Source organism: Olea europaea, chromosome 20 (genome assembly GCF_002742605.1).
Source record: "Olea europaea var. sylvestris chromosome 20, O_europaea_v1, whole genome shotgun sequence".
NCBI lineage: Eukaryota > Viridiplantae > Streptophyta > Magnoliopsida > Lamiales > Oleaceae > Olea > Olea europaea.
Window position 1 is genome coordinate 840,562 of NC_036256.1, and position 8,371 is coordinate 848,932.

The 8,371-nt window shown below is 33.6% G+C and overlaps 1 pseudogene; it reads left to right on the top strand.

Moving 5' to 3' along the window:
* The first annotated feature begins 769 nt into the window (after positions 1 to 769).
* Positions 770 to 4,539, top strand: LOC111369335 (annotated as a pseudogene).
* Positions 4,540 to 8,371: the final 3,832 nt, after the last annotated feature.

Below are 8,371 nucleotides of genomic sequence, written 5' to 3' on the forward strand. Positions count from 1 at the left end.
AAATGATGAACAATAGTGTTTCAATTTGTCAACAAAGATGGCTAGATAGGGGAGGAAAATATGAATGCAATATTCCACCTGTCCATGAAGTCAACAATATAAAACCAACTTCAAATCAGTTCAATGTGAACACGACTATACACAAATGAATAGTAAAAAGGGAATAGAGTCTTTTATAGTGGAGGGGAATATATATATATATATATATCTTTTTGGTTGGCTACTCTACTCTCCGCGTTAAAGCAGTTGTAATTGACAATTAAACAAACTAGCGTTTCCTGGTAAATTCCTTTTCTTTGTTGAAGTAACAGTTGAAGTCGTATGAACCTTGCAAATCTTCACACTTTTATTTCAGTTTTTCACGTTTAAAAATAAATATAAAATAAACAAAGGTCAATGGGTGAGATTGACTTAATTTCTATTTATATGAGCACATGTTTGAGCCTCATTTTTTTCCATTAGTTTTTCTACGTTATTCATTTTCAATCATATATTTTTCATTAAATTAATATTACATGCAAATCAAAATTTTTCCTTCTTTTTAAACCATACATATTTCATTTATTTACTATTTCATAATACATTACAAAAAATTAACGAGACTCAAACAGGGTATTTACAAGGCGAGTGGGGCCTTGAAGTTGTATCTGATTCGCGGGTCACGAGTACAAATTAGTCAGGAGTTCAAATAATTTGTTGGGTAGGAAACTTCGGCGTCATTGGTTTAGGCTGACTGTTCAGTACCTTCTATTAATCTTGACTACATTGCCGTGTTCCACCTCGATGATGCAAATAATTTTCAAATATAATTGAGGCAGAGCTAGAGAATTTTATTTCTCTCTTCTACCCCTTCTTCTTCTGCTGATGTTATCATGGTTTTTTCAAGGGAGCTCTGTAGGGATGCTTCCAGTTTTTTTGTTTATTTCTCTGTGTTTCTTCATGTTTTTACCTTCAAATTCGTGTATTCTAAATGCCCAAAAAGTTTCCAGTGTGGAAATCTTGGCAATTTGGAGTTTCCTCTGGCAGATTTTTCGCAACCCGGATGTGGGTTGTTCACGGTTAAGTGCGGTGCTCTGCCGAATCCAAGAATTCACCTGGATACTGAGAGGTTATCGCCGTCGTATGAAATTATGGGCAACATATCTATCAATCGAGCATTGATTCGAAACCCTGTTGTTGAAATTTTTTTGCGAACTAAGAGCTGTGATTTATTCCTCGATTTCTATATTCCATACAATCATTCTATTTCGTTGATATTCTTCCCCAATATCACTCTGATCAAATGCCCCAAAAATATGAACTCTGACGACGACGAGATACGTCGTTTACAGGAAAGTTATAGAAACTATGAAGGCTGCGACTTCGATATATATTACGCCAGTTCAAATGAAAATCGTCCGCCTCTGCATCCAAATAATTGTTCGGTTCTTTACTTGCCGGTCAAATCATCGCCAGATTCAGCTGACTTGTTCGAACGGGTAGCGGCCGATTATCAAATAGAATGGATTCTGTCTGACGATTGTATTGATTGCCACCGAGGTGGAGGACAGTGTACAACTAACCAAAATAATCAATTTCGATGTACAAAAGGTAACATTGGCTTTCGAACACGATTTTTAAATTTTTTTAATATTGTAGTCAAAATTATTGAATTAAGATATTTTTTAGATGACAAATTCTACTTTGTCAATTTAGCTCTTTCTCAACATATGCATTTATATTTAATTGTTTTTTCTTGTATTCAAATGAAACTCAACCTTATCCTTAATCTATTTAGAAAAATGGTTTATAAACCACAGTTATCATTAGGATCATGGTAATTCAATTCCCCTTTAATAATCTTCTCGTTGGCAGGCAATTCCAATCATCGTATTATTTTCACTAGGATAATTCAAAAGATGTTCGATATCTATCACATTCTATAGCATAACTAACAAATGATTTCACTTAATTTATGGATACCTACATATACACCAACTTGTGGTTCATAAGCCATATCTTCATTTGATCAAGTCTTGCGGTGCTCAAAACAAATTTGCATAGGTTTTTTTTATGTACATACACATAAACTTTTGACAACCACCATTATTTTTATTTTTATATAAGTTATACATATATTTTTGTCTAAAAAAAACATGTAAAGTTGGTGAAAATCAATAAAATTTGTAAATATTCATTTATAAAAAGATAAAAAATAACTCTATTAAAATAAAAAAAAAATTTAGTCCGAGAATATTACTTTATAGGGGTTTTATTGTAGTGCATTGTATTACAATCACTATGCCCCTGTTTGGTGAGGATTAAACATAGATTCTTAATAGATTTTGATCTATGATAATAAAATGTGTGGTTAAAATATTTGTGAATGTTATGAAATGTATGGTTAAAATTAATTGTTAACTTTAACTTAAATTAAACCTCATATTTTAAACGCCTGTCGAATAGGGGATATATAAATATACACTGCTAAGTTCTTTTTTAAAGTTTGTTAGCATTGTAGTCTATTAGAATTTATCTCCTAATCTAGTGGACATGATAAAAATTTCTCAATGCTGATGTGGCAAAAGAATCCTTGTTACAATTCTTTGAATTTATGACCGTTTCAAGGAACATAATTAAACCCTTATTTCGTATTGATTTGAACATATTTTAATTTAAGTCAAAGTCAAACAATCAATATTAATCACATATTTTATAGGTCCCACAACTTTTCAACCATACATTTTAAATTTTTTTATAAAAAATCTAAGTTTAACCCCTACCAAACAGCCTCTAAGTTTTTCTTGCCACATCAGGGGTGAGAAATTTTTATTCTGCCTACTAATGGCAAGAGATCATGACTATGTAACCTATAGTGATTATGTGATATCTAAATCTTAAAGCATTTTCAAACTACAAAGTTTGCTGAGTAAATGTAGCGATTTTCTTTTAGTAAACAGGCAATTTGACAGAAAATCTTGCCTCCAGTAAATTTGTTTCACAATTGTATGAAAATACAAGTTGATGAATCATACCCAGTAAAGATTTACAAGCTGGAGAGAGAGTAAAAATGAGTTCCCATCTAATTTTTATAAAGTTCTCCTAATCTGACATGTATTTGAATTCAGCTACAGGAAGGAGTAAATGGAAACAGATTTTGATGGCAGGTAACTCTTCCAAATTTCAGTACCATTTGTTTTTTGCTGTATAGACGTTGATATCTTTTTTTAATCCCAGGTGTTTCAGCTGCAACCCTAGTCCTCTTCTCCTTAATCTTGTTCACTTTGAGGAAGAAGAACGTGCTGAATTTGAAGAGAGAATCACAAAGCCATAAGGACATTGAACTCTTCCTGAAGAACAATGAGAATCTTGCACCAAGAAGATACAACTACGCTGATCTTAAGAAAATGACTAACTCATTCAGTGACAAGTTAGGGGAAGGGGGTTTTGCTAGTGTGTATAGAGGAAAGTTATCCGATGGCCATCTTGTAGCAGTAAAGATTTTGAAAGAATCGAAAGGCAATGGAGAAGAATTTATCAATGAGGTCGCAAGTATCGGTAGAACTTCCCATGTTAACATTGTTACTCTCATGGGATTTTGCTTTGAGGGTTACAAAAGAGTTCTCATTTACGAGTTCATGCTCAATGGATCTCTTGAGAAGTTCATAGGCCACAATAACTCCACAGCAGAACATCATTTAGCATTGGAAAAATTGTTTCAAATTGCAGTTGGCATAGCTCAGGGAGTAGAATACTTGCACCAAGGATGTAACACACGGATTTTGCACTTTGACATAAAGCCTCATAACATACTCCTCGATAAAGACTTCAATCCTAAAATATCGGATTTTGGCTTGGCGAGACTTTGCCCCAATAGGTCCAGTATAGTGTCTATGTCTGGGCCAGAGGGACAATAGGGTATATAGCTCCAGAAATATTTTGTAGAAACTTTGGAGATGTTTCTCACAAGTCCGACGTCTATAGCTATGGTATGATGATTTTAGAAATGGCTGGAGAGACAAAAAATATTGAAGTCAGAGTTGATCATTGAAGTGAAAATTATTTTCCTGATTGGATATATAAGAACCTTGAGCAGAATGCTGGACTTGATCTGAACATGATTGTGAATGCAAATGAATATTTGAGGTTAAGGAAAATGTTAATAGTTGGCTTATGGTGCATACAAACTGATCCGACAACTAGACCATCAATGAGTAAGGTTGTAGAAATGTTAGAAGGGAACATGGAATCTCTGCAGCTCCCACCTAAACCCAACTTCATTTTGCAGCCAAGAGAACCGGTACATCCTTCAACTTTTGAGTTATCACTCTCTCTCTCTGATGCTCATGAAGTTAAGCTATGACCCACTAAAACTTCCTGGGATCCTGTGGTGATTTGAGGCGTCTAATGACCAAGTATAGAATCAGTTATCTTAGTTTTTGATGCTATAGCAATTTGTATGTTGTTAAAATATATGTTGAATCTCGTCTCAATTTTAAATTTCACATTTGTGTAAAACCAGAGTAAATAAAGACACTCATCTACCTTTTAGCTTGTCTAGTCATTGTTATTACCTAGTACTTTAAAAATACTATACTAATTGAAAGAGCTAACTTATAAAATAAGGTGTTGCATAGTATTTATTTGTTGTGCTTGATCTCCTCTTTGTTCTAGGAGATGAAGCTTGGCTTTGATGAGCTCATAGTTTATTTATTTCATATTGATCTTGATTATGGATAGCATTCCAATTCCCGGGGCCACCATGACTTCCCGCCAGGAGTTATAGAAAATAAAGTCCCCCCCCCATGGAAAACCTTGTAGGTTTCTGGCTTTGGGAATGAGGCAGTGCATATATAGTATCGATCAGCAGTGCAACATCTGATATTCTGTCTACTTTATAGTTTGGCAAGAGGTACAAGCAATCCTTCAGAATAACATGGGAGTCATGAACTACCAATTGCTCCTTGGGTGGCTTGTGAGCCTTCTAAGCTATGAACTGCACAAGGAAGAACCAATCCACCTCCCTCGACCATGCAGTTGACTTGGCCTCAACATCATTTACCATATTTTCGCCATCTTTGCGAGGATGGTGATAGAGAAGGCCCCATATATAATTCCATATAGGATTGATTTATGTGGAGATAGTCCAACGGCTCTATTAACATCATATGTTAGGCATTTTAAAGACACTATGGCAGCCCTGAGTGGCTCCACAATGAGGCATTTCTTCATCTGATCATCACTTTACAATTTCATCTTCTCGGTTTTCCTTCTAGCCCCTGAAGATTCATTTGATTTAAATCATGTATATTTAATTTACCATTAGACTTAATTTAAAACCAAATCATCACTGTTTTTTTTTTTCCTATGGACTTATATATATTTCATCATAGATTTATTTCCTAAATGGCCAGGATCAAGATGTTTGCATTACTCGTCAGGGTTTGTTCGAGTATTAAAGTGTAACAGGTAGTGTATATTTATTTTGTTAATGGTGTCTAATCTGAAATGCATGTAACAGCATGTTCATTCCTACTTTGATTCTGGGAAAAAGAAAACTGGATTCAAATTGATTTTGGTGACTATGTTTATGTCCATTTAGGTCATTGTTTAAGCTCAAACATTCAGATGCTTCTTATACCTACCTATCTTTTTTATGTGGTAAGACCACATTTACAGATACTGATCCCAGTAGTATGAGTCTAATAGATAATTCCAAGAAGTACGACAAGTCAACCAGATTGGTCAGCTAATGCTGTTTCCTGGTTAATTCTATCTCAAGACTTTATTAGTCTACTAATGTGACAAATAAATAATCTAAATCAGTCATAAGAAAAACTGCAGAAATTCAACGAGTACCGTATTAGATCATGACATAAAAAGGGAAAATAGAATTCCGTGTTCATAGAAACTGATCCTAAATTATCAGTCAAATAGATGCTTCTAGTGATTAAGAAGTAGCAATTGACAATTCAACAAACTGCTATTAGTTTCTTGGTTAATTCATTTTCGATACTTTCTAGGTCTATCAAAGTGACAACTGATGTTGTTTGGATCTTGCAAATCTTTTCACTTATTTCCTAACGAATGGCTATCCTCTTTGCTATCAACAAGTCCGTTAAAAAAGTTCCCCCGTGTTGTGAAATGTGGGATGATATCGAATATATCAATACCAAATTGTTGGAGAAAATAAGAGGTATAGTCACAATATGAAGTAATTGATCACAAGAATAAAATAATTTGTAGAGAATGAAGATTTTATTATAATATGGAGAAAGAATACAAAGATTTTGTATTTATGATTTGTCTAACTTATAATAAGGTTAAACAACGTACCTAAATTGTAGAGAAGAGCTAAATATATCTAGGGAACAATCCAAGCCTTAGAAGTAGAGTTGTAGATAAAATAGAATATTCAAAAGTTTCCTTATCTTGATCTCTTTAAGTCCAACACAAATTTCAATTTCCAATAGGGTTTCCGAATAGAACTTCAACTAGAATTTGTCAAATAGATTTTGAATGTGATTCCAAAAGCATTTCAAATAGAATTCCTTTTAATGTCCACTTTAATTAGAACTCTCAGTTATTTTGAACAAAGAATTCGGGTCACACGCAAATTCTAACAATTTCCACCTTGACATGAATTTCACTCGAGATAAATTTCAATGTAAGTAATAAATTTGAACTCTTCAATGAAAAATACAAACAAACTTCTCCATCAACAAGTCTAACAGAAAATATTCTCCACCTTTTCTATCCTAACTAAGGGCAAAAGTGATCTAATGACCACCAAACAAAGCTGAAACAAGTCATGTAACAGAATCACAACTAAGTGCATCAAAAGAATGATCTTATCTAGAATCAATAACCTTAACTACATTCAAACCATCAACAAAATCAAAAGAATTGTACCTATGTGAAATCTTATGGCCAAAAATGGGTCTTTTTCTAGCAATTGAATACGACAACACCATCGATGATGATAGCAAGACGGATTTACCCATCTCTTCAAAATTCAAGTGAGATATATTCTTAAAAGAAGACCCCAATTAGAATTAAATGGAATGTAAGCCAATTGTAAACCAGAGTTCTTTAAATATGCTAATTATTCGAACTTTCTTTAGCAACCTGCAAGATATATAAATGGGATTTTCTATGTCCCATTAGCACAACACGGGCTCCTTCGATAACTTTCAAGACTCCAACTTTAACAGTTTAACTGTGCCCTTTTGAATCAAGAGTACTTAAGGATACACGATTTCTCTTTAGATCGAGAACTTGTCTTACTGCATCAAATGTTCTAATTATCCCATCAAATATTCTGACCCAATCAATACCAACTATTTGACAGGGCATGTTATCACCTATCATCATAACGCCTTTTTAAACTTCTTCATATGCTGAAAACAATGTCCAATAAGGTTACATATGAAAAGTGCAAGCTGTATAAAAAATCCAAGCCTCATCAGGTTTGGATTTTTAGTAATACTTGCTTCTCTTGAAATTTTTTATTGTTGATTTGCAGTTGACTTTGATTTATTCTACAACTTATAACAATCATTTATCAAGTGCCATTTTTTCTTGCAATAATTACAAAATTTGAAGTTAGATTTTGACTTGTCCCTTGAAAGACTATTATGAACTATGAGATCATCTCCATGATCCCAAGATGCTTCATCTTCTCCGTTGAATATAGAGCATCATTAATTTCTTCGATGGTGAGAGTATCACGACTATATAGCATCGTATCTCTACAAGACATGTATGAGGTGGGCAATGAACACAATAGAATTAATCGCAAGTCATCTTCATCATATTTGACCTCCAAGGTCTCTAAATCAACGACAATTTCTTTAAAAGTAGTTAGGTGATCCTCAAGAGATGTACCTTTTTGTCATACGATGAGAATATAGACGTTGCATGAGATGCAACTTGCTAGTAAAACTCTTCATCATACATAATTGTTCCAATTTTACCAATAATACAACAGTTGACTTCTTCTTTAAAACGTCTTAAAGAATATTATTTGAAAGATAAATATGTATTTGAGATAGAGCCTCTCGATCCCTCCATTTTTTCTAATTGATAATCTAAGTTATGGACATCTTGTCAAATCCCAACAATGCATCGCCCAAATCCATTTGAGCGAGTATTGCTCGCCTTTTAACTTGTCATAAAGAGAATCTTGTATTGCGATCTAATAGCGAAACATCATGCTTCATTGTCGCCATCAAGAAAGAACAAATTGAGTATTAACTTGATCAAAACCTCAATCTTTCCAATAATTTCAACACCGAAGGCTCTAATATTAGTTTATTGTGAAAAGCAAAGATGATACCGGAATAAATCAATACCAAATTGTCGGAGAAAATGAGAGATTATATCCATAATA